This window comes from Aegilops tauschii, chromosome 5 (assembly GCF_002575655.3).
Source record: "Aegilops tauschii subsp. strangulata cultivar AL8/78 chromosome 5, Aet v6.0, whole genome shotgun sequence".
NCBI classification, from domain to species: Eukaryota; Viridiplantae; Streptophyta; class Magnoliopsida; order Poales; family Poaceae; genus Aegilops; species Aegilops tauschii.
The window spans coordinates 24,831,256-24,838,293 of NC_053039.3; the positions used below are offsets into that span (position 1 = coordinate 24,831,256).

Below are 7,038 nucleotides of genomic sequence, written 5' to 3' on the forward strand. Positions count from 1 at the left end.
CCCCCCCCCGACATCGACTGATCCTTTGCAGGCCTTTTCCAATATTGACCCCCCTTTCCCTTGTCTCCTCATAGGATCGTGGCCCTTCAAAGAAGGTAAATCAGAATGTAAACATATATCAATGAAAATTAGGAAGTAGAAAAGTGCACTGATAAATGGAGAACATCTTTCAAAATCAGTAACTGGAACAACATGAATTAAGCTCATAGCTCCAGTCTAATTTTAGAGAACTGTTTTAAGCTCCACCAATTATTAGTTCAGTTTAACAAAAAGCACCACTGCTGTAACTCAAATAACATGCTAGAAAGATTTTGGATTTTATAACATGCCTTGAGTGTCATTGTCAGGTTCAGATTGTGTTTGCTGACAAGGTTTGGCACTACCACCAGCTTCGAAGTCCATATGGTTGCCATCATCATGACGGGCAATGAGATCAGATCCATTGCTCATCCAGTAGTCATCATCAGAATGGGCATGGTCGCCATCTATTAAAAAAAGGCATCTAGTGAGAGTATGCTTGTCTTGCAATCAAAGTTAATGAACAGGGCTAACGATCCATAAGACAGAACATTAGAATGATAGTACAACTTGCCTTCAACACCATGTGTGCGGTTATCAAAGTTGGGAACGGTTTCTTCAGCTTCAGGCATAGAAACAGTTGGCTTATGGATTGCAATTGGTGTTTGATGTTTAGGATCTGACACCCCTTCACTTTGAGGACTTGCATCAGCATCTAGTAATAGTCTTTTGTTTGACCTTGTGACTCGCACATTCGTTGGAAGCTCCGCATGAATTCTTTTAGGAGGCCGAGGCTTGATTCCACCAGGGGCCATGGCAGTAGATCTTTTCTTATTAGTTTCCTCACTGGTCTTCTTACAGTCGTTCAACCCCTGATAGAAATGAAAACATGGTTAAATCAACAAAGTGTAACAAAAATTCTGCTGCAATAGCAAACAAGCAACATATCTAGGAATGACTAGTTGGAGGATTTTAGCACCTTCAACTTTGAGCTAGGAGATGGTGTGGACTTTAAGTCTTGTAGTACTTCTCTCTCATCTATTAAACTATCATCAGACGAGTCTGACTTGGTGCATTGCTCTCGGCTGCTCGCGCGCCTAAACAGACGAGCTGTCTGACTTGATGTGTTGCTCTCGGCTGCTCGTGCGCCTAACCAGACGAGCTGTTTGACTTGGTATGTTGCTGTAGTTCAGCCCGGCACACATTCAGATATGCACAACACACATTCAGATATTCACATACCGTATGCACTGAAGAAACCACATAAGGGATTCAAATATACACAGAAAAAATTCAAGTGTGCAGCAGCTAACAATCATCTCCCAGCAGAAACATTTAGATAACAACATCCACATCATACATGCTTTGCAAAGTGACACAACATCTTTCAGTTAAACAAAATGACACAACATCTTTCGATAAAAACGGAAGTGCACAAAATCTGACACAAAATCAATGTAAAACATCTACTCATCATCGCTGTCAACATCCATCATGCCGCCTCCTTCGTCTTCGCTGCAATACACCATACCTGTATCATCTTCATCTTCATTGCCACCTTCATACACTCCTATGTTGTTTTCTTTCATCAAGCGTGCAATTACATCAGCTTCAAAAATAATGCCTTGCTCATTGTCTCTATGCAAAGGCTTCTCAGATGTATGTTCAGAAACCGACGTTCTCGTACCCTCCTCATCACAACACTCCTCCTCTTGATATGCAGGACCAGTAAAAGGTGCACCCTCAGTTTCACTAATATTAAAGAGATGCCTATGGTCAAATGTTTGCACAACTTGCCAATTTTTCCCATACTTTGTCTCTGGCAAAGAAAAGATCTTTCTTGCCTGAGTAGCCAGAATGAGAGAATCATCCTTGTACCATAAACTTTCAACATTGATGCTTTTGAAAAACCGGTCATTTTTTTAGCTCCTTCTTCTTTCCATCAAGTTTAAACCAGTGACATTTAAAAAAAATAACTGACCTGCCGTCAAAGTTATCGTTGGAGTTATAGTCCAACTGGATGATCTCTTTCAAGGTTCCATAAAAATCTATGACCTTACTGCCATGTTCACCTTCGGCCATGACTCCACTGTTCTGTGTTCTCTTGTTGCTATCACGGTCAACAGTGCTATATCTAATACCATTCACTATGCACGATGAGTATTTTTTGACTCTCCGATCAGGTTCACATGCCAAGGAAAAGAGATCTTCATCTATTTCTTCGCTATGTTCATCCCGCAGCCTCATGATCTACAACACACAAATTCATACATTAAAAACTATAGTGAAGTTAACAACCAAATATTATAACTAGTGTGAATGAAAACTAACATAGTTCTTGAACCATGTTTGGAATTCTTTCTGAAGCTCTTTATCAATGTTTAGCACCTTTTTTCTTTTTAACTCATCTCTGAACATTCTGTGAAATAAGATAAAACATATTAGTCAATAGAATACATGTGTACCACAAAAATGCAACATACGCAAGTTCAGAAGTGGGAACATACTCGATATATTTGTGAGCTTGACCACAATTATTCAACACACACCACACCATTTGATCAAATTCTTTTTTCTCATATACATATTGATATTCATATCCTGAAGTAAAATTTACTCCATGCCCAAAAACGTCAACAACATAGGCTTCTTCATCTCGATAACCTACATTTCTCGGTTTCTGATAAAATATGGTTTAGAAATCATCCATGTACTTGGAGCAAAATGTCAGGCATTCATCGGCAATATATGCCTCAGCAATTGAACCTTCTGGTCTTGCCCTATTCCTCACATACCGCTTTAAAGCATACAACCTCCTTTCAATTGGGTACATCCACCCATATTGTACGGGACCTTGGAGTAATGCCTCTTCAGGTAAATGTACGGCAAGATGCACCATCACATCAAAGAAAGCAGGAGGGAAAATTTTCTCAAGCTTGCACAAAATTACAGGGATTTCTTTCTTCATTTCAGCCAACACATCCCTGTTAAGAGTTTTGCTGCACAGTTCCCTGAAAAAATTGCCCAACTCAGCTATTGCTTCATATATATCACTATCCAAAAATCCTCTCATGCCAGCAGGTAAGATTCTTTGCAAAAGAATGTGACAATCATGTGTGTTTAGGCCTTTGACCTTGGTTCCATCAGCACTTGTACATCTGGATATGTTGGAAGCAAACCCATCTGGAAACTTTAACTCTCGTAAAAATTAACAAAATGCAACCACTTGTTATTTAGACAAGGTATACCGGGCCCGAGGCATCTCATATGAGTTTCCATCCTTCCTCAAATGCAACTCCTCTTTAATATTCAAATCTTGTAGATCAAGCATAGCATTAAGTGTGTCCTTTGTCTTCCCCTCCATGTTCAGAATTGTCCCAATGAGGTTTTCACAGATGTTTTTCTCGATATGCATGACATCAAGATTATGTCTCAGCTTCAATTTATCCCAATAATCCAAATCCCACAAACAAACCCTCCGACTCTAAATTGGCACATGAGCCTTCTTGCTACCCAAGTGAGAAAGCTTTCTTTTCCTGCTTTCTTCTTGTCGCCCAGGTCTAACCTTCTCCAATTCTGCTTGCAGCCCTTCCTTTGAGAATTTACCTGGCTCATCATTGCGTTCATGAAGACCAACAAATTCATTGTTTCTTCGCAAACGATGTCCCTTTGGAAGGAAACGATAATGCCCACTATACCCAATTTTGTGCCTTACGCCGTAGGAAAGAGGGTGTTTGTCACAATGAATACATGCAGCATAGCCTCTTGTGGTACGCCCTCAAAAGAGTGCTCAGAGCTGGGTAATCGTGAATGCACCATAGAACTGGAGCATGAAGATCAAACATTTTTCCTTCACAAGCATCATATGTACGCACACCCTTCCAAAGCTCAAGTAAATCTTCTACAAGTGGCTGTAGGAAGACATCAAAGTGCTTGCCAGGTGATTTAGGACCTGGAATTAACAGAGCCATCATGAAATTTGACTGATCCATGCATGCCCAAGGTGGAAGGTTGTATGGCACAACAAATACAGGCCACATACTATAGTTTGTGTTTAAGTTTCCAAAAGGATTGAACCCATCAGTGGCGATTCCAAGCCTCATGTTTCTAGCATCTTCTGCAAATTTTGGATATTTTTTACCAAAATCTTGCCACGCATCACCGTCAGCTGGATGGCTCATTTCCTTCTCACTGGGTTGCCTCTTTAGCTTGTGCCATTGTGCTTCTTCTGATGCTTTTTTGGAAAGAAACATCCTCTTCAGCCTAGGCACCAATGGAAAATGCCTCAAAACTTTCTGTGGTATCTTCTTTCTAGCAGGGTCTTTCCACCTTGACATGCCACAAACTGGGCAGTTGTCATGCTTGGCATATTGCTTTCTGAACAAAACACAATTATTGATGCACACATGTATAGACTCATACCCAAGGCCTAATTCCTTTAGAAGATTCTTTGCTTCGTCATAAGATTTTGGGAGTGTATTGGGTTGAGGGAATGCTTCATCCAGTAGCTTCAAAATGTCAGTAAATGCACTATTTGTGATCCTATGGCATGGCTTCAAATGAAGAAGCTTTACCACAAATGAGAACCTTGAAAACTTGGTACAACCATTGTAAAGGTGCCGCTTTGCCTCTTTCCTCACGTTATTCAAAAAGGACTCGGTCTTAGAAGGATTTGCATCATTGTTACCGTCTTCATTTTCAGTTTCCTTCTAATCTTGTTCTACTGCTGTGCGTAGGTCGCCAAACATCTCTTCAAATCGGTCAGCACCATTGTTACCATCCTCAGAGTCATGCACATCAGCAAGATGTTCAATAACATCTGCATTGAAGTCTTCTCCATGATATATCCAGCGAGTATATGTACTTTCCATGCCATGCGTCAATATGTGCTTGTTCACAATAGCTTGATGCCAGTATTTGCGATTAAGGCATTCTCTACATGGGCATAGTATTTCTTCATCGTCGCTGAATTTTGCTTGAATTAAGTTCATAAACTCTTTAACACCATTGATGTACTCTCAAGATAACAGTGTGCCACGAATCCAAGATCTATCCATCTGCATTACAGAAAAAAAGACCAACTTAATCAAAGGTAAATAATCAATGAGGAAACATGTTTACTAGCAGTTCCCAGGAAACATGCTCCGCAAAACATCAATTCACACTAAGATACATGGCCTACAAAAACAACTTTCACAGAGGAGGAAAAGCAAGTTCACTTACTGTTACATAATGTACAAAATCACAACACAAACGTATAGCAAAATTGACATGTTTATGAGTCTAGTACCAGGTGCATCACTTGCATAAAGTTATATAAAAGCGCATACTCTAGTAGACACCAGCTCGAAAGAACATGGACTGATGCAAAAATGTCAAGCCACTATGGAGGGAGATGCAATTGGAGCAAATAAGAATTCAGCTTCTGGATGAGCAGGGGCCGAAGGAGCTAGTTACCAAAATTCTAGCGCTACCTGACGAAAAGAAAATTAAGTGCATCACAATGCTTTGGGTGTGGTGGGCCACGAGAAATAAAAGGAACACAGGCGAGCTGCCGAGAAATACCACAATTGTAATCAAGCGAGTCAAGAGTGCAGTACAGGATATTATGTTGGTTGAGGAAAAGAAGGATACTACTACGCTACTACAAGACAGATGGATTCCTCCAGGATATGATGTACTGAAGGTTAATATTTATTTGGAAATAAATGGGATCTTCTTCAAGGAGATTAAATATTTTGCTTGTTTAAATTTATTTTCTTTCGCATTTCATATTGCCCGAGGGTATGTAATAAAGTCGCAGATGCTCTTGCGATGTATGGTGAGGTGTCAGGTCTCTCATCCCCAGCCATATGGTCGGATGGTGCCCCTGAATTTGTGCATGAATTGGTAGCCAGCAATGTTGCTGAGCTTTTTGGGTAATGGAATGAATATGGTCTAAAAAATAGAACGAACTGTAGGTGTATTTCTGAAGCATACTCCAGTAGGTGTATTTCTGAAACTTCACAATCTCTCCATCTTACATGTAGATACTACTAACTGATTGGTAGTATTATTATAAGCTACGACACAATCCCTCCATCTTACATGTAGATTAGTTCAAACCGATAAACTTTAATACGAATTGGCTAGTCTGTACTAACACACAACATTGGTGGTCTGTGAGAAACTGAGAAGATGGTGACTGGAAAGTACTTTTCCTATTCTTCAGTCTATTAATACCACTGGAATCAGCAAGAGGAATTTGTTTTTGAACGGCACCACTCGAATTTGCAGTACCCAAAAAGACATTCGGATCAATAAATTCAACTAGTACAATGGAATAACAATAGCAAGGAGAAAACCATCTTATTTCTCTCTATACGCTCAAGCGTTCAGAAACAGATCAAATTCAGATTTTAATCTGAGACGTACCTAACTGAGCCGATGTTGACGCGGGGCACAACGAGCAGTGAGTGTTGCAGAAATGGTGGCCGGTGGCTGACTCCTACGCACGAGACAATGGTGGACGGCGTTTGGCTCGTCAGCGCTGGTGGCGACTTGGACAGGATCTGGAAGATGGCGCCCACACTCCCAACTCGCCGGATCTAAGGACCCTTGCCCGGGTAGTCGGCGGTGGCGTTGGCGGCACCGACGGCCGAGGGGGCAGTTGGCGGCGGCGCTGGCGGCACCGACGGTCGAGGGGATTGACGGGTGGTTTTCTTTTCGTTCTTCTGGTCTCAGGCTAATTGAGGAATATACACGAACTGCTTTTTTAGTCCTGTTGTATTATCCAACTGACATGTGGGCGAAACAAGGCGATGCACGCCTATCAGCGTACGTGGTAATCCATGACGGTCTGACTTACATTAATAAAATCAAAACTAAGCCCGATCAGGCCCAATTGTTCAATCCCTGACGATTTGCATGACAGTTTCTATCGGGCCGTCATAGAGGGGATGCCCAACGCAGGCCCATCCATGGCTCACTGATTGGTGACGGTTTCTGTGACGGCAAATTTAGGGCCGTCATAGACTGTGA

The 7,038-nt window shown here is 41.3% G+C and overlaps 1 long non-coding RNA gene across 1 annotated transcript; it reads right to left on the reverse strand.

Annotated features, from left to right (window-relative positions):
* Nucleotides 1-3,209: 3,209 nt before the first annotated feature.
* LOC123493934 (uncharacterized) lies at nt 3,210-6,716 on the reverse strand. The gene is made up of 2 exons (XR_006663398.1): nt 6,433-6,716; nt 3,210-5,075 (listed from the first exon to the last, which is right to left on the reverse strand). It is a non-coding gene; the product is annotated as an uncharacterized lncRNA (long non-coding RNA).
* Nucleotides 6,717-7,038: the final 322 nt, after the last annotated feature.